This window comes from Acomys minous (assembly GCF_964271855.1).
Source record: "Acomys minous genome assembly, chromosome: 3".
Classification (NCBI taxonomy): Eukaryota; Metazoa; Chordata; class Mammalia; order Rodentia; family Muridae; genus Acomys; species Acomys minous.
Window position 1 is genome coordinate 126,953,424 of NC_140485.1, and position 18,441 is coordinate 126,971,864.

The 18,441-nt window shown below is 41.4% G+C and overlaps 1 long non-coding RNA gene across 1 annotated transcript in view; it reads left to right on the plus strand.

Annotated features, from left to right (window-relative positions):
• Nucleotides 1-18,441, plus strand: part of LOC311594887 — a 438,778-nt gene that overhangs the window by 378,332 nt on the left and 42,005 nt on the right. The window lies entirely within an intron of this gene.

Consider the following 18,441-nt stretch of genomic DNA (forward strand, 5'->3'; position numbering starts at 1 on the left):
ATCTTAGCTGTCTCTCTGGGAGGGAATGGGCAGAGAAGGCTTTCTGTAGCTATCTCATTATTGATCCAAGGTTCAGCCACTTCAGTAATTCTGTTATAAACTGGTCTCTCTGTGCTACTCCAAACTAGGAGCAGGGTTACTCAGCAGGAATGTGTTCATCTCTGTCCTCTGATTCAAATGCACACTTGTCCATGAGAGACAGGGGTGGGGGGGTGGGGGGGGCTGGCTTTCTCAATATCACCTGCATTCCAAGGCTATTTTGTTGGAGAATGTTACGTAGTGTTTGCTAACTATGAACTAATAAAAAATGTGTCCTGATGCAATGCCTCTGTGAGATTTAAGCATGGGGTAGATAAAGGTATAATTTATCACACATTAACCATTCAATAGACAGGACTTTATTTGAAACCACGATTATAAGGTACCTGGCTTTATCCTGCCTTTCTTGGCAATCCTCTTATGACTAAAGCTCCTAAAAGAACCCCCCAAAATGTTTTTGAGGTCCAAAGTTAGGTTTTGACAGGCAGAAGACACCTGTCTGTCTCTGCTGTGCAAAGAAAGAAGCTCTTCCCTTTCCCATTTCACAGATGGGGAAGGCAGCAGGACATGCAGTGCCTAGAGCAACAGGTAAGAAGTGTCTTTAATATAAGAGAACAGTGTGTAAAGCATTTTAAATCCATACATTCTAATTATATTTTTACCAATTTTCTGTGTGCATGTCTTCTCTAGAGTCCTGGGTTAGATGCAATAGAGTGATGATTTATGAAGACACAGAGTCTGGAAGTTTCCAAATCCATATTTGAAGGATATCTAAGGTGCCTTTCATATGTGTCTCTGTGTCTTTCCTTTCTTAACATTAATGAGAAAGAACTAAAGTGTTGGGAGAAAATTTGTGGTGAAATGATAAAATTATGCGTAATAAATAGGAGAAAGATCCCATTTTTCTTTCCCTGACCCATTGACCATACTTGTTCTAACCGGTTTCTATTCAGAGTAACCTACATATAAGTTGATGAGGAGAGACAAAAGAAAGGGTTTTCTTCTGATGACCCAAATGAACTCAAACCAGAAATAATTGTATATTGCTGGAAATGTTTCTTATGAAAAGAAGAAAAAACCTCAAACTCCAGCCTTGCATGGGTGCAGGGTCTAAAAGTAAAGTCCTTTATTTGGCAGTGATTAGGAAGGACTATTCCCTCCACCCATCAGTCTGGGCAGCTTAGGTAATAGACCTACATAAAAAACTGCCTCAAATGACTTTCCCAGGAGCTGGGTAATGTCACCTTTATCTCTTAATGCAGAACACATTTGAATGGTCAGACATGTGCAAATTACCTTGTACTCAAGATCGTCTATGATTACTTGAGTTACTAGGGGTTTAACAGCCAAAGGAAAGGCTGGACAACCTAGATTTAGGCAAGCCTCTGTGTCAGTTACTTTTGTCATGTGGTGAGGAAACTATGTGATGGAAGTACTTAGGGGGAAAGGGGAGTTATTTTGGCTCACTGTTCCTGAGATATTGCTGTGGGGACATGTATCAGAGAGGATTTACATCTTAGTAGACCTGGAAGCAGAAAATACAAGCATGAGGAATGATTATAACCCCTACAGGCCTTCCTTAGCGGTCTCCATCTGGCATCCAGACCCAACCTCCTCAGGATGCCACAGCTCTCAAAATAGAGCCACAAACTGGGCATGGAGCATTCAAAATATAAGCCCATGGGGCACACTTCAGATTTAAAATGACAATTTGCCTGTTTGGGGAGAGGTTTATACACAGTCAAGTGGGAAGGGGACCCTCACCATCCTAACTACCAGACAGCTGAGCACAGTAGAACCATTGGTGCCTAGAGTGTAGAAAGTGATGGTGAATGTTTTTGGCTAATGAGGGCGCAGCCCTTGCAGATGTTGCAAACAATTCACAGATGCACGGCACAAATAGAACTGGTAGCTGAAGTGTGCCTAAGTCTGTGGGTTCAAATTTTAGAAATCAGTTATGCTTCTTCCATTTTCTCAACTGAAATGTTGAAGCACAGATAGGGTACACATATACTTCATGGTGACTTTCATGGACAGAAGCTAGGCATGGGACAAGTGATCGATCAGAAAGTCTATTCACTCTCCTTCATAGTGGTGAGGGCTCTTCTTCCAAGGGCCTCTATCCTCACTCACTCCCAGGTCACTGAGAGATGGAGATCACATCCAGCTTTCAATTCTTGCTTTGACGTTCAATGTCTTTGTTGGTATGAGAAGGGGTGTCGGTGCCCAAACCAATATGTCATAACTCAGTGTCCTACAAGCAGTACCTGCCGTCTGCTTCTTGTTGCTTCTTGTTTCTATGACAATAACAGTGCTGACTGTCTGTGTGACCTGCCCTGCTTCTTTATTATCTTAGTAAAGTTGCATGTAGGTCTATATTTCTCACTTGCTAATCAGAGATGCATTGCGATTTTTGATCATTTGGAGGGCATGTGGCTGCTGATGTTCCTGTGAGCAGGCCACAAGAGCCCTGTTGGTCTGGAGGAGTCGAGTTTTACTCAGTTTTCCCAGTTCAGGATCTGTCTTTCTAGGTTCCTGTTTTCTTTTTTTGTGTCCCTTTAATTCAAAATTTTGGATTGAGAGTACAGTACATATTCATAAAGGAATAAATGTTTTTTAAAGCTATATAAACATCGTACCCAGAATGCAATACCTAGAATGCATACGAAGAGGAAGCTCAGAGGAGTGGTCTGTATGATCTCCTGACTGCCAGGCTACAGAAGATCCTGAACATGGGAGAGAGGGCAGAAGTGATAGATTGGGAAATGCAGGCCAAGCTTTGGGCTGAGAGAAGGCAAGATGTCACTGGACCATGTTGGAGCATATGGTAGATAACCAGCTCAGGAAGCTCACCTGTATTGCCTTTGGCCTCCCAGATCGTGCAGCTATTCCTCTCCACTCCGCATTTTCCCCTTCCCTCTCCCTTTTCATCTTTATAGTTTCCTAGTGAGTTCCAAAAAAGAATCCCTCCACAGTCTACCTTGTCTTTCCAGTTCCCATTTCATTAGATCCTTCCTCTAATGGATACGATTCCTGATAGACTATCACCCAGTTTTGCATCGAAATCATTTTCTTCCCTTCCTATTCCTCTTCCAGTTCCAGCCTCAGGTTCCACAATCATCCTTGCACAGAGGATGGTGACAGCTCACATCTGTGTGCATACCATGTGACACCTGATTCTCCTATCAAGTGCTAACACTTGCTTCTGCATGGTTTGCATCTAGCCTAGCCTTGTGACTTGTTTTGAGGGCAGTAGAGTACAATAGGACCAACATCATAAGAAATCAGAGGCTGAAGCCCAGAGAGGCTACACTGCCCATCTACCCCTACCTGGAGAGACACCAACTGATAGAGACATGGAAAGGGCTATCGTTCAGCTGCCGAGTGATGGTGGTGAGATGCTCCCTCGAAGACAGTGAGTCACGGAACCATGAGCATCTATTTTAGTCAACTATGTCTGAGGTGGTGTGTCAATGCCCCGAGTGAAAACTCAGGCAAGGTCTCTGGTTGCATGTGACTTTAAAACATTTTCTTTTCTTTGTCCTTAGGTATAGCTGTGAATCCACCAATGGGCAGGTGGCAGTCACAATTAAGGGAGAAAATAGCAGCTGAGTGGGTAGAACCCCTGGGCCTGCCTCTGCTGGAGCACTTCCTCCCCAGAAATAGCAGCATAATTGGCAACAGCAATTTTCCTGTAGAAGACAGGATTTTTTTTTCCATTTACAGAAAAAAAAATCTATTTTGCAGCAGTACAAATTGTATTCCTCTCTGTTAATATCAAGATTAATATGTAAATTCCACCCCCATTCTTGATTTTCTTCTGTGGACCTTGGGTATCATGGAGATGATATCGCCCACATTTCAGGTCTGCAAAGTCCAAATATGCCATCTTGAGGTAGAAGAGAAGTGAGCTGTCTACTGTAAACAGACTTACAAATGAGTCTGGAGGCACAGCGGGGGTGATGTCAGATGAAGTGACCTGTAAGTCTAGAAGCAAACAGTTCTCAGCGGTGGGATTTGAGGTTAATACGGAGCCAGGCAGAGAAAAGTAAGATGCACAGAGGCAAAGCTATGAAGTTAAATGTTTCCAGCCCTTTCAGTGAATAGTAAGAAAGGTGGTGTTGCTGAGCTGAGAGCACTTACACTGTCTGAAGTGAGGAATCACTGCTCTGTTCACATCGTTAGCTCTTGGGAATGAAAGACTAGTATTGCCAGGACCCCCAATTTTTCAAGTGATGCTGAAAATTTTATTATTACACTAAGTAATGGAATTTCGCATGCTACTTGATAATTCAAGGACAATATAAAGTCTTTGGAATGCTTCACATGTCTGAAGGAGACTAGTTTGTGACTCTGAGAAATAGTGTCAAGATGAGACTCACTGATTGACAGCTGGTAGAGCCACCATGTGCACGACTTGCAAGCTACAGCCATGGTGCGGGGCCTTGCTTCACTAGGAACTTTTTTTTCAGGATCTATTTTTTATTAAACATTATTTTACTTTTTATACATGCATTTATATTATTACACATATATACAACAAACTACCTATAGCAAGAAAAACCATGACACAATCAGGAATTATATAAATGTTACATTCTTAGTATTTTGGCTATTTGTACTTATCAGCCTTGAAGAAAACATCTTTTCTATCTTGGTGCATCTAAAATTCTGAATGTAAATCAATATCTATCACATCTCATCATTATCAACTTAAAACATCTATCATAGCCCTAAAAACATCCTAGCCTCCAAACAACTACGCTTAATTGTAAACCTAAATTATATGATCTTCAACCCCATCAGAGATTTGAAAAAGAATAAAATTGATTACTGAGTATACCAGGAGTGCAGGTTAGTAGCTTTATAGATGAGAAGATAACAGAGATAGTTTTGCTACCTGAATAGTCACCCAAAACTCTCTATAATATTGGAGCATCTTCTTTAGCTTTCTAGCCCAATATTTGTGACAGCCACACTTGTGAGGCAGGAATTAGTGAGGACTTGCTTACCCTGTCCAGTAGCCCTCCTATATACCAATGAAAAACAGGCTGAGAAAGAAGTTAGGGAAACTACACCCTTCACAATAGCCACAAATAATATAAAGTATCTTGTGTAACTCTAACAAAGAAAGTGAAAGACTTGTATGAAAAAAACTTCAAATGTCTGAAGAAAGAATTTGAAGAAGATTTCTGAAGATGGGAAGATCTCCCATGTTCCTAGATCCAGAGAATCAACATAGTAAAAATGTCCATCTAACCAAACAAAAGCAATCTACAGATTCAAAGTAATTCCCATCAAAATACCCACACAATTCTTTACCAACCTTGAAAGATCAATTCTTAACTTCACATGAAAAAACAAAAATGCAGAACACCTAAACAATCCTGTAAAATAAAAGGTTTTCTAGAAGACTCTCCATCCCACATCTCAAGCTGTAGTATAGAGCAACAGGATTAAAAAACATCATGGTGCTAGCATAGAAATAGGCTGGTTGATCAATGGAATCGAATTAAAGACCCAAAAATAAACCCACATACCTATGGACACTTGATTTTTGACAAAGAAGCCAAGTCCATACAATGGAAAAAAGATGGCATCTTCAAAAAATGGTTCTGGTCTAACTGGATGGCTACATGTAGAAAAGAGAAAACAGATCCATATCTGTCATCCTGCATAAAACTGAAACCCAAAGGGATTGAAGACCTCAACATAAAAGCAGAAACACTAAATCCATTAGAAGAAAAAGTGGGGAAGAGCCTTGAGCTCATTGGCACAGGAGACAATTGCCTGAACAGCACACCAACAGCTCAGGCCTTAAGATCAACCGTTAATAAATGGAACCTTATGAAACTGAAAAGCTTCTGTAAGGCGAAGGAAACTGTCAACAGAACAAAATGACTGCCTACAGACTGGGAAAAGATCTTCACCAACCCTACATCTGCCAAAGGGTTAATATCCAAAATAGATAAAGAACTCAAGACATTAAACACCACCAAACCAAATAATCCACTTAAAACTGGGGTTCAGACCTAAACAGAGAATTTGAAAAAGAAGAATATCGAATGACTGAGAAATACTTTAAAAATGTTCAACATCCCTAGTTATCAGGAAAATGCAAATCAAAATGACTGAGATTCCATCTTACACCTATCCAAATGGCTAAGATCAAAAACACAGGTGACAGCACATTCTGGTGAGTATGTGGAGAAAGGGGACCACTCCTCTATTGCTGGTGGGAATGCAAACTTGTACAACCACTTTGGAAATCAATCTCAAACTTTCCCAGGAAATTGGGAATAATTCTACCTCAAGACCCAGCCATTCCACTCCTGGGAATATCTCCAAAAGATACTTCCATCCTAACAACAAGGACATTTACTCAGGTACGTTCATAGCAGCTTTGTTTGTAGTAGCCAGAATCTGGAAACAACCTAGATGTCCCTCAAATGAAGAATGGATAAAGAAACTGTGATACATTTACACAATGGAATACTATTCTGCTATTAAAAAGAAGGAAATCTTGAAATTTGCAGATAAATAGATGAAACGAGAAAAGATCATCCTGAGGGAGGTAACCCAGCCCCAGAAAGACACACATGGTATATACTCACTTATAGCAGATATTAGCTACATAATACAGGACAACTACACTACAACACAGAGACAGAAATATAAACTTAGGACCATATATGTTGTGTACCTAGACTCTCTGGCCAGATGTAGTAGCACAGTCTTCTTGTAGGTCCCACAATGTGGAGAGTAGGAACTACTTCAGACATGTACTTTGACTAGGAACTTTTGTCAGTTACTGTATTGTTTGTTTTTTCAGCTCTGTGACCACAACATCAGTGCTAACAACTTAAGATGAAGAAGATTTGTTTTAACTCATGGTGTCAAAGAATTCAGTCCAAATTTGGGTCTATTGATTGCAAGCTACAGCAGGACACCATGGCAGCTGTGATGTGTGGTGGGGTAACTACTTCACTCATAATGAAAACAGGAAGGAGAAGGAGGAGGAGGAAGAGGAGGAGGAGGAGGAAGAGGGGGAGAGGGAGAGAAATAGCAAAAAGACAGAGGCACTGGAAAGGACAAGGAACAAACCCCCCAAGGACTCAAACCTCGATTGTCTGCTCTATCCAGCTAGGTCTCCTCTCCTAAAGTTTGGAGCACCTTCTGAGATACTACCAGTATCTGGGAATCAAATGTGTGTCACATGAGCCTATGGGGACATTTATATTCAAACCAAAATGCCTGAATTAGGAGCGGTTCTAGAAGGTACAGGGCCTGAGATGAGGTAGTGGAGGCAATAGACTAGGACTCTGGAGAGTCCTGGGGCCAGTCACTATCTCCCAACCAGTGAGCAATTATATCAAAATCCTAGCGCGCTGTGGGGCTTACTATAAATAAGGTAACTATCAGCCCTGAAGCAAAGAGAGTAAATCAACAAGATTATGTGTGTGTGTGTTTGTGTGTGTATAATTTTATTTTATTGAAAGTATAAATGATTAATTCAAAATGGCCTGTTGTCTAATACAACAGCTCTCACTGCTGTTCTCAGATGGTTCCTCTAGTGCCCAGCAACTGTCTCCACAGCAACTACTTGTGTTTTCATAAGTCTCAGGTTGCAAGGAGGTAGGGATGAAGTAAGAGTATAGGTGAAATTTTACAAGCCAAGATTTTCTTTTAAGCATAATAAAAAGTGTCTAATAAAAAACTCAGATCCCTTTCTTTCTAATGTATAGCCATTTCTGCACGTGTGTGCACTGGTTTACTACCTATGCACAGCAGATGTATAGCTTGATCATCTATTTACTGAACACTCGCTGTGCAGCAGGCACTGTGCTGGCTGCTGTCAATGATATGAAATAAGAACTAAGTTCCTGAAGATAAAATTCCATAAGGAAACAGGGTTTGCTGAAAAGAAAGCTGAACCCAAGCCTGAAAATCCGAGTGGACTGATGTGAACAGAGGTACGTGTTGAGCAGCAGTGACAGATAAACTGAGGACACTAGAAACATTAGAACTGTGTGCCACTGAGGCTATCTGAACCTAATCAGTTCCCTTTCCATAGGGTACATCCAGGGACGTTCCCACCATGCTTTCTGGTACCTGAGCACTCTCATCCCAGTAAGCTAGGACATTTCTGAATGACTCAAATTTCTTTCTACCCCACTTTGGCCGAACTCATTGTAGAGCAGAGTAAGTCAGGGACATCTGTCTCTCACAAAGCTGTGTCATTTAAGGAAAAGGGCTTCTCTCTATAGCTCTTATTGAGTTCACCTAATGCCTGAATACATTGTTGAGCTTGATGTACCTTCGGGTAAAGGTGTCTCCATTTTCTTTCACCTGAAAACTATGTCTACCTCAAAGCACAACAAAGATTTATGGCATAGCTCTTCATTTACTTTTTAAAAATCTTTCCCCCTCCTTGTTATTTTACACAAACAAGATGGCAGAGCAGCAGTGTGAAGCTATGAGTTTATGGCTCTGGGCTGACTTTTATTCCTGGCTCCTCAGCAACACTGAGGAAGGAGTACCAAGCAAGGAGCAGAGTCTTCCAAGATGTGGACCATGAATATCTTCAGTAACCGTTCTCAGCAGGGTTATCCCAGACAACAGCCAGATAGGACAAGGAGGGTAGGAGAAAGGCTCCAATCCCAGCCAAAATTGCTGCAAATATGTTCTCTATGGCAGGGAGAAATCAAGTTACCACCACACTTCTATGTCCTTCTCACATTCAGGGACTTCTTGATATTCTAATGGATATTTTTCATGCACTTGTCCTGAGGTAGATAAGGTAAAATATCTCTGAATATAGCCAATAAGCATTGTCTGAGTGGCAGACGTTGGAGCCAAGAGAAATCTTTTTTTTCTTTTTTTTAAATTAATTTATTCTTGTTACATCTCAATGGTTATCCCATCCTTTGTATCCTCCCATTCTTCCCTCCCTCCCATTTTCCCCTTATTCCCCTCCCCTATGACTGTTACTGAGGGGGATTACCTCCCCCTGTATATGTTCATAGTGTATCAAGTCTCCTCTTGGTAACCTGCTGTCCTTCCTCTGAGTGCCACCAGATCTCCCTCTCCAGGGGACATGGTCAAAGGTGAGGCCAAGAGAAATCTTAACCTCAGACCAGTTAAATGAACTTTGCTGTGCTTCACAGGAAGTGGAAGGCCCCTGAAGTAGACCCAGGGGTGCGAGTAGGAGAGCTGAAGGAGCAGGTGGCTGTTTTCAGGGATGATGTGTCTAACACTGTGGCACAATCTCACTCTTCCCAGCTGGACCTGCCCTAGCCTATGTTCTCTCGACTCATGGATACGTCCCTGGCCCACCCACTTCCCATGTCAACAGTGGAGACCCTGGAGCGGTAGTAGTCACCAGCATCACACCACTGGAGGATATGGTGGAGCACTGATTCAAAACAACAGTCAACAAGCCTCTGGGCTTCGCAGAGCCATCATGAGAATTTATACTGGGAAGTCTACTTCCTACCTGTTCAGCCATGTCCATTTATTGTTGAATACATTCTGAGGATCTTAAAAATAAAATCAATCCCATCCCTTTTAATTAGAAAAAAATAACTTATATAAGAAAAAAAAATCTGGGGCATTAAAAGAAAACCTCTAACCTGGCTGGAGAGATGGCTAGTGGTTAAGAGCACTGAACCCAAGGCGACCTGGGTTCAATTCCCAGCATCCACATGGCAGATCATAACTGAATAAAAAAATAACAGTCATAGGGGAGGGGAGTAAGGGGAAAATGGGAGGGAGGGAAGAATGGGAGGATACAAGGGATTGGATAACAATTGAGATGTAATATGAATAAATTAATAAAATATACAAAAAAGAAAAGGCCTTGTTAACAGTGAAAAATAAAATAAAATAAAATAAAAAGAAAGGCTCTGTTGACTCCTAGGTATGGTGGGCGATAAAGTTCACTATAGATATGTGAGAGATCATAGCCAGAAGCATGGGCATCTGAGAGTCCAGAGTAGACAGGATCCCGAGCCACATGAGGAGAAAGAGGAGGGGGGGAACAGGGAAGAGACAGAGGAGCCATCTGTGGCAGTCAGGGGACCCAAAAGAGAGTAAACAAAATGACGAGGTAATCAAAATGCTTGGATTATATAGGGAAAGGCAGCCCAGCTCCTGCACTGGAGCATTTAGGGCAGGGAACGAGTACGTCAGCCAGGAGGACCGTGTATCAGATAGGGACTAATGGATGCAGGGAGAACCTGGAGGCCAAATGTGCTTCAATATGTTACATGTATCCCAGGTTTGAAACTGAATAGTAACCATCTGTTACTCCAGACCCTTCTGGCCTCTGTAGGCAACAGGCATCAACACAAGATGAACAACACATAAGTGCAAGCACTCATAAAGAAATAATATTTCTATTTTTATTCAAGCACCATATTGTCCCTTATCAGTAGAGATGTAAGGGTCCATTCATATAATACTTATTTATGTATGTATTTGTCTCTCCTTTACAAAGCCTCTTCTCATCCTGAACAATTTCAAATATTCTTACCTGGTAGTTCTTGTGGCCTCTTCAGTAGCTAAGATCTTTCTTTCCGTCTCTCTCTCTCTCTCTCTCTCTCTCTCTCTCTCTCTCTCTCTCTCTCTCTCTCTCTCACACACACACACACACACACACACACACACACACACACACACACAGTGTATCTACTGCAGACTTCAGTGCCCTCAACTATGACTTTCTGGAGTGCAGGGTGAGGTATTAGCCCCTGTGCTTCTATGTCTTCCCTTTCTTTTTTCTAAGACTGATGCACTAAGACACTTCCAAACACTGGAACACATAGCTATGGCAGTCAACTCATTCCCTTTTAGACACTTTTAAACTTCTCTTTGCTCTTTTAAGATTTGGACAGTAACAATATTTTATAAGAGATGAATAAAAATGAATATGCTAAAATAGTTTAGCCTAGCTTATATGTGAGCATCAGATGGCTTGCTTTCCCTGTATATCTGCCCCTTTCTCATATTTGTGTGGAAAAATCAGAGAAAGCATTCTGAGTAGGTTGAGCATTAGTTTCTCTTTCTGTTTCCTTAAAGAATTTGTATCTGTTGGTGTTACCTATAAATTAATTTTTGATAAATAATGTCAATAAAAATCTTAGTATGGAGTATTTTAAGGCTAGATATTTAATTTATTGTGGGCCTTTTCTATATTTTATATTTTCTTAAATTTGGAATTAGCTTTTTAAAGCTATATTTTTTCTTAAAGAAAACCTTCCTTTTAGTTTTCAAATTGTTATAAACTTATTTCAAGATTTTGATTACTTTGAAAACTCATAGATTTGTTGTTTTATTTTCTCATAGCAGTTAAAAACTTAGTGTGTTAGTGGTGTATATTCATTAACACACTAAGTTTTTAAGCTGATTTTTATATTCATTAAGCAGAAAAGTATAAAATCTCCTGATTTATAGTGAACCTACTAGTTTTTCCTAGTTGCTTCTTCAATAAGATATTTTTGAATTTGTGTTAAATGGTAGTCATATATTTTAAATCAGGATAAATTTTAGAATAAATTGCTCCTTTGTCATTATGAAATTGTCCTCTCTTCTGCTAAAGAAAAGGCTTTTAGCAATGTGCTACATGGGTCTGGTATTAATGTCAATGCACTCAATTTCTTGGTAATTCAGTGTATAGTACCTCATGAATTGATTTTACTCTTCCTATAGTCTTAATTTTAAGAGCCTCATCATCATCATTACAAGTTCTTATGTGAGTTAAAAAGCAAGCAAACTAGTCCTATGTCCTCTGTCCTCTGTCCTCTGCCCTTCCCTCCCTCCCTTTCTTCTCTCTTTCTGCCTTTCCTTGAATCACAGTTAGATGATAGTTTAATCCACTTACATTCCATTAAATTACTGCGGCACTTGTATTTTTTGCATTATATTTGCCTTGATATTTTTTTATTCTGTCTTATTTTGGACTAATCTTTTCCTTTCTTCTTTGAAATATCCCCTATAATTCTTTATATTCCATTTCTATTTTATAAGTAATTTCTAAAATGCCAGCAATCATACCTTGCAAATGCAAGGCCTTTTACTCTCCTCCTACTCAATATTAAAGCATCCATATTCCTTAATATTCTATACTTCAACTCATTATGTTCGAATAATTTCTTTCCACACTTGGACTCCTTAAATTTGATACTTTCTATGCTTTTATATCAAATGCTAGTTGAGAAGCATGCCTGTTTTTCCTAACTTCTCGCCATTTATTTCTGAATAACACATTTCTTTCTGGAGTCATTCCATTACTTTGACATATATTCTTAAAAGTTTTCATTAAAAATAAGTTATTTGTTTGCAAATTCAGTTTTCAGAAAATGTCTCTATTTTAGCTTTTTTTTTCTAGTCTCTAGAAGTCTACACAGCTTTTTAACCACCTTTTGAATGTGTGATTTTATTTATTTCTGACATTACAGTTAAGAACTCAACTAGTGGATAATGTGCCAGCTTTTCTCCAGCTTCTTTTGAGATATTTTGTTTCATGCCTTGATATTTTATATTTATAATAAATTTAAAATCCGCTTTAGACCAACTGACCATTCCTAGCCCTCATACACATATGTATGTACACACACACATTCTATAGACAGACTGAAAATACATCATCAATACTATGAACAGGTCACCAAGTCTTAGAATGTTGCTTTACCTTTTTTCTTAACCCTTTCCTCATCTTCTGGAGCTCCGGTTAGATATGTGTCTGGAATCCTCGTGTTCATGCCTGTGGCATTGATTGCTTCTTAAAATCCCAGGGTTTCCCCTTCCATGTTGCTTCTGTTCTTACCTGCTCTTTGGGACTAGTGTACATGAGCAGACGTGATGCTGTAGGCTCCTGATAACACACTTGCTAGGAGTGGTGTTCTCCAACACAGTCAGTTCCGCATGGAGACCCTCAACTGGCCTCCTTGAGGATGAAGATCATGTAAAGAGTGGTCCAGCCGTTCCGCCTACTCACCAGCTAAACACTGATGGATGAATACGTGTCCAGCTGGAACCAGCAACAGAACTGCCCAATAAAGCAGACCAGTGGTTCTCAACCTTTCTAATGCTGCAATCCTTTAACACCTCATATCGTGGTGACCCCCCAGCCATAAACATTTTTGGTTGTTACTTCATAACTGTGATTTTGTTACTTTTATGAATTATAATGTAAATGCCTGTAAATCATAATGTAAACACCTAATATGGGGGATATCTGTGAACACCTGGGACAGGGTTGTTCAGCTCCCAGTGGGATTGCAACCCACAAGTTGTGAACAACTGAAGTGCAGTTAACAAGAGACAGTAAATTGGAGTTAGCAAGATAATTCGGCAGAGAAAGGCAGTTGCCGCCAAGCCTGAGGACCTGAGTGCAACACCTAGAACCCACATACCTTCTCATGTAAGTTGTCCTCCTGATGCTTATTTTAGCACAAGTGTACACACACACACACACACACACACACACACACACACACACACACACTGAATGAATAAGTAAACAAATAAATGCAAAAGTATTTATTAAAAGAAATATACTAAATCAATACAAAGTTTAATCTTGTTTCTCAGCCTTTCTTTTATATTTTCTATTGTACTCTCTCTTTGTTAATTCCGCCACAGTTTCTTTTTTGTTTGTTTCTTTTTAATATATTCACTTTACATCCCAATTGTAGCCCCCTCTCTCATTTCACTCCCTATTCTCCCCCCTCCCTTCCCTTAGTCCTTAGAAAGGGGGAGCCCTCCTCCCTTACCGTCTGACAGCAGCCATCATGTCTCACCTGGACTGCCTGCATCCTCTTCCTCTGTGACCCGGCAAGGCTATCCTGCCAGAAAAAGTGAGGCGCAACAGAGTCCGTGTCAGAGCCAGCCTCTACTCCCTGTATTATAAGCCTCACATGGAGACTGTGCTATCTACGGACTACATCTGAGCAGGAAGCTCTAGGCCCCTTCCGTTCATTGTCCTTGGTTGGTGCATCAGTCTCCGCAGGTCTCCCTGGGCCCAGACTTGTTGGCTCCATTGGTCTCCTTGTGGAGCTCCGGTCCTCTACAGGTCCTTTTATGGCCCACCTCTTCCCATAAGACTCCTGGTGCTCTGCCCCAAAGTTTGGCTGTGAGTCTCTCGGCATCTGCTTAGCTAGCCTGCCGGGCGGTCTTCCAGAGGACCTCTTTGGTAGGCTCCAGTATTAATCCTTCTCTTCAAGGATTTCCAGTGTCTGTTCTATTTGCCCTTGTGCGTCCTCCCCACACTCCTTATTACTTCTTACGTCTATGGACTGTAGTTATCCTGTAGTGTATGGCTAATATCACACAGCGGTTTCTTCAGTTATTTGTTTGTTTGTTTTTTTAACTTGTGCCAAGTCAAATATGCTCTTTAATTCTATTTAATCTTTTAATCTCATTTTTATTTATTTAATACATCTCATAATTATTATATCCACTTCTGGCTGGTGTTTTGTTTTTTTTTAATGTTTATCTGATTTTCTGATTAGCATTAGATTCCTTTATAACATATTTGTCTGGCTCTTGCTCCTTTAAAACTTTAAATACCTAATCTCTGTGGTTATTTGGGTTGGATAACACACATCAAAAGCTTAAAAGTTAGCATACACATATAAGAGAAAATGTACAGCATTTGTCTTTTTGAGTAAAAAAATAATTTTTAAAAACCTTAACTGTTATAAGAGGGGGGAAAAACCTTTAAATACTGTTTCTCCATGGTTCAAGTACTAGAGACAGTAAGACGTTAAATCAGCCTTCACTCTCAGAAAGCCTGAGGAATCTGGGTTTTCACCCTTCTGTGGCCTGACTATATAATGTCTGCTTCCTCTTGTGTTTGTGGCTGAAAACTTTATGCTGTTGTTGCTCAGAATGTATCCATAGTGTCAAAAAGATATTTCCTTTCATCTATCCCAACATCTCTGGTTGCCACAGTCAACACCACTTTTATTAGTTCTTTGGCCTGGCGTTTACTGCCCTGGGCAGGTAGAGTAAATTTGAGTCCCAACCCTGTGAACAGGATTATGGTCATGGATCCACAGGGAGATTGTTTTTCTCAACCCTGAACCTTGCTGAAGACTGACAAGTTTTATTATTATCTTTTTTTTTCCTCCTGGAAATCAAATATTGTCTGAAATAAGACTGCAAGGCAGGTTTCAGAATGTACTTCGACACCAAGGTCTCGGACCCTTAAAAACTGCATCTCACATGGGCAAATACTTAGGAATTATGATGCTTTTCCAATCTCCATTTTCAACTTCTTTGTTTCAGAACCTTAAACACCTCCCTCTCTCTCTCCCTCCTTCCCTCCTCCGCTCTCCCCACTCCTGTTTCTCCTTCTTTCCTCAATTCTCTCACCCCCAACCCCATCCGTGCTCTGTCATATAAATAAGGAAAGATTTGCTTGAATTCTCATTTCTGCCAGAAGTTCTGCTCATACTGTCTTCTCCTAAGTGCTGCCTGGTTTTATGCCAACTTGAAACAAGTTGGAGCCATCTGGGAGAAGGACCCTCAACTGAGAAAATGCCTCTACGATTCGATCAGGCTGCAGACAAGCCTGAGGGGCATTTTCCTAATTAGTGATGAATGGGGGAGGGCCCAGCACATATTTCTTGGAAATACCCCTGAGCTGGTGGTCCAGGGTTGTATAGCAAAGCAGGTTGAGCAAGCCATTAAGAGCAAAGCAGTCAGCTGTACCCCCACACCATGGCTTCTGCATTAGCTCCTACCTCCTGCCCTATGTGAGGAGTTCCTGCCCTCAGGGCTTTTGATGGTGAAGTGAACCCTCTCTTCCCAAGTTGCTTGGGATCGTGACATTTCATCACAGCAATAGTCAACTTCAGAACCCCACCCCTACCTCACTTTATCAAAATAAACTCTCAATAAAAACAAGCTGTCATTGCATTTGATATAATCAAACACCTCTAAAGAGTACTTCTCGCTTTGGGTTATGAGGTGTCAAAGCTTCATGATTTTCTTACCATAGGACATGTTTCTATTGTAGGTTTCTCGTTTGTCTGTATAGTTGAGTTTTTCTTTTTGTTGAGATAGGACCTCACCCTTTAACCTAGGCTGTCCTGGAACTCATTGCATATCTTAGACATGCTTGCTTCCAATTAGTAGTGACCCTCCTGTCACCATCTCCTGGGTGCTTAGATTAGAGCTATGAATCATGGTCAAACATCAGCAATGTCTGGCTTGTACCATCCCCTTCCTCCACTTCCCATCTCAGAACACCAGAGGGCTCCAGGCGCTGCTTAGAAGCATCTTAGAAGACATGCTCTCTTTTCATCCTCAGGGACTGTACCCGAACCATTGCTTCACCTGTGACTACCGGCTGCTGCTGAAGTTACATGTTCAGTTCCTGGCTTCTTCATTTGCGTTCAGCTTCATGCATTCAGCTTGGTATTTCCTCTTGGATGCTGTGAGAGGCTGAAAAGTGCCCTGCTCTCCCTGACTAAGAAAAAGATACTTTGGAGACCCTGACTCTCATCCTGTTTGGAAAAGGGTCTTTGTTTGTTTGAGATTATGAATTTGTGTGGGGTGCTGCTAGAGAGGTCGAAGTCTGTCTTAACTGGATCGCCAACTGAAAAGGACTCCCTTTCTCAGCAGGGTTCTCTCTTCCCCTGACCTGGGACCCCAAGATGCTCCAAAGGGTCTAGCCCTCATGGAAGATTACAGGCCTGACCCTTTCCTGCAAAGAAACTTGTTTAGCAAACACCTGGGGGATGATCTGACCCTATGCTAAGGAGATCCTTGCCTTAAGCAAATGACCTTTAATCATACCTAGAAGTTCTTCCCCTCACCCATAGGATAATTAAACTGTGTTTTACTTGTAATAGGACTCCCATACTACTTCATGGAAATGAGGTACTGTATCACTGCATTTAGATTAAGTATCCTGGCACCTCCAGCCTGAGCGAATCTGACGCATTTACCTACAAACCCCCGCCTACTGCCCAAGATTACAAATAAAGGCTGGCTGGCACGCTTCTGGGTGTGCTCACCAGTCTTCCATCATGACCAACTGAGACTCCATTTATTATGGGGGAGAACCACCGCTGGACACCTGGTGGTCAGGCAGTGATGGCAGAACCGCCTTGGCAGTCACTGGAGTCTGTTCCCTCGCTGCTGCTAGCTCGGTGCTGACGGCCAGTGAAGCACCAGCCCAGGCCTGCATCTTACCAGACCTGCCTGCCAGATGGTTTTGGATGTTCACCTGCGTCCTCTGCTGTGCTTAGCAAAGCAGCTACACAAAGGGCTGTAATTCTTTGGTATCATCACAAGCCTGTGGAGCTCCCTAGTCTCTACTGCCGTCTGATACTGGCAATTTTATACTGAAAGAGCTAAATTGTAACACCTCCCCCAGTAAGACCAGGAATCTGGCCTAGCGCTGAGGCCTCAAGCCTCACCCTGAGCACTCTGAGTAGCACAAGAGAGAGAAATGGGACCTTGAGACCTTTGATCTTAAGGTCTGTCTGCTTTCATCCAGAAGTAATCAGGGCTTGGACTGGCCCACTGGACATGGAACTCAGGCTACCTGCTAGATGCTGAAGGACAAATTATTATTATTATTATTATTATTATTATTATTATTATTATTATTAAACATTTCTCTCTCTCTCTCTTTCTCTCTCTCTCTCTCTCCCTCTCTCTCTCTCTCTCTCTCTCTGTGTGTGTGTGTGTGTGTGTGTGTGTGTGTGTGTGTGTGTGTGTGTGCAGAGAACAGCCCATGGGAGTATGATTTCTTCTTCCATCATGCAAGTACCAGAGGTGGACAGACTTGGTGGCAAACATCTACAACTACTGAGCCATATCACTGGTTCTTATAATTGGCCAGGGGTAGGCTCTACATTCAATTTCCAAAGAAAAAATGGCTCTTCTAGCACCTGAAATTCAGCCCAGTGAACCTGACTTTGTATTTCTGATCTCTAGGTTGGTGTCTATCATATTCAGACACTGATAATTTGTCACTGTAGCCACAATGATCAGATGCAGATATCTAATAGGCACCCAACAATTTCCTCTGCTGTTAGCTGAGAGTCAAATCTTTATTAAGAACGTATGACTCTCTCTTGTTCTGTGGAGTTGTCCCTCCTCTACTGCGCTTTGTCTTTACAGCATAGAAAGATTAATAGTCCTGTGTGGTGCCCGCACCACCGTGGTACTGAGTCAAGGGCGAGGGACTGCGGATTTAACTCACACTCACATATACACACAATAACACAGTGGGTCCTTCATGCTAAGAGCAGCAGCAGTGGTTTCAACCTTTATTCAGTGTTCATAGAGCCTTCTTATAGGCAGCAAACCAGGAATGCTACTCGCAGATGAAATCCATCAAGAGGTGATTGCACAGGAGGAAAAGTCCCGAGGAGGGGAGGG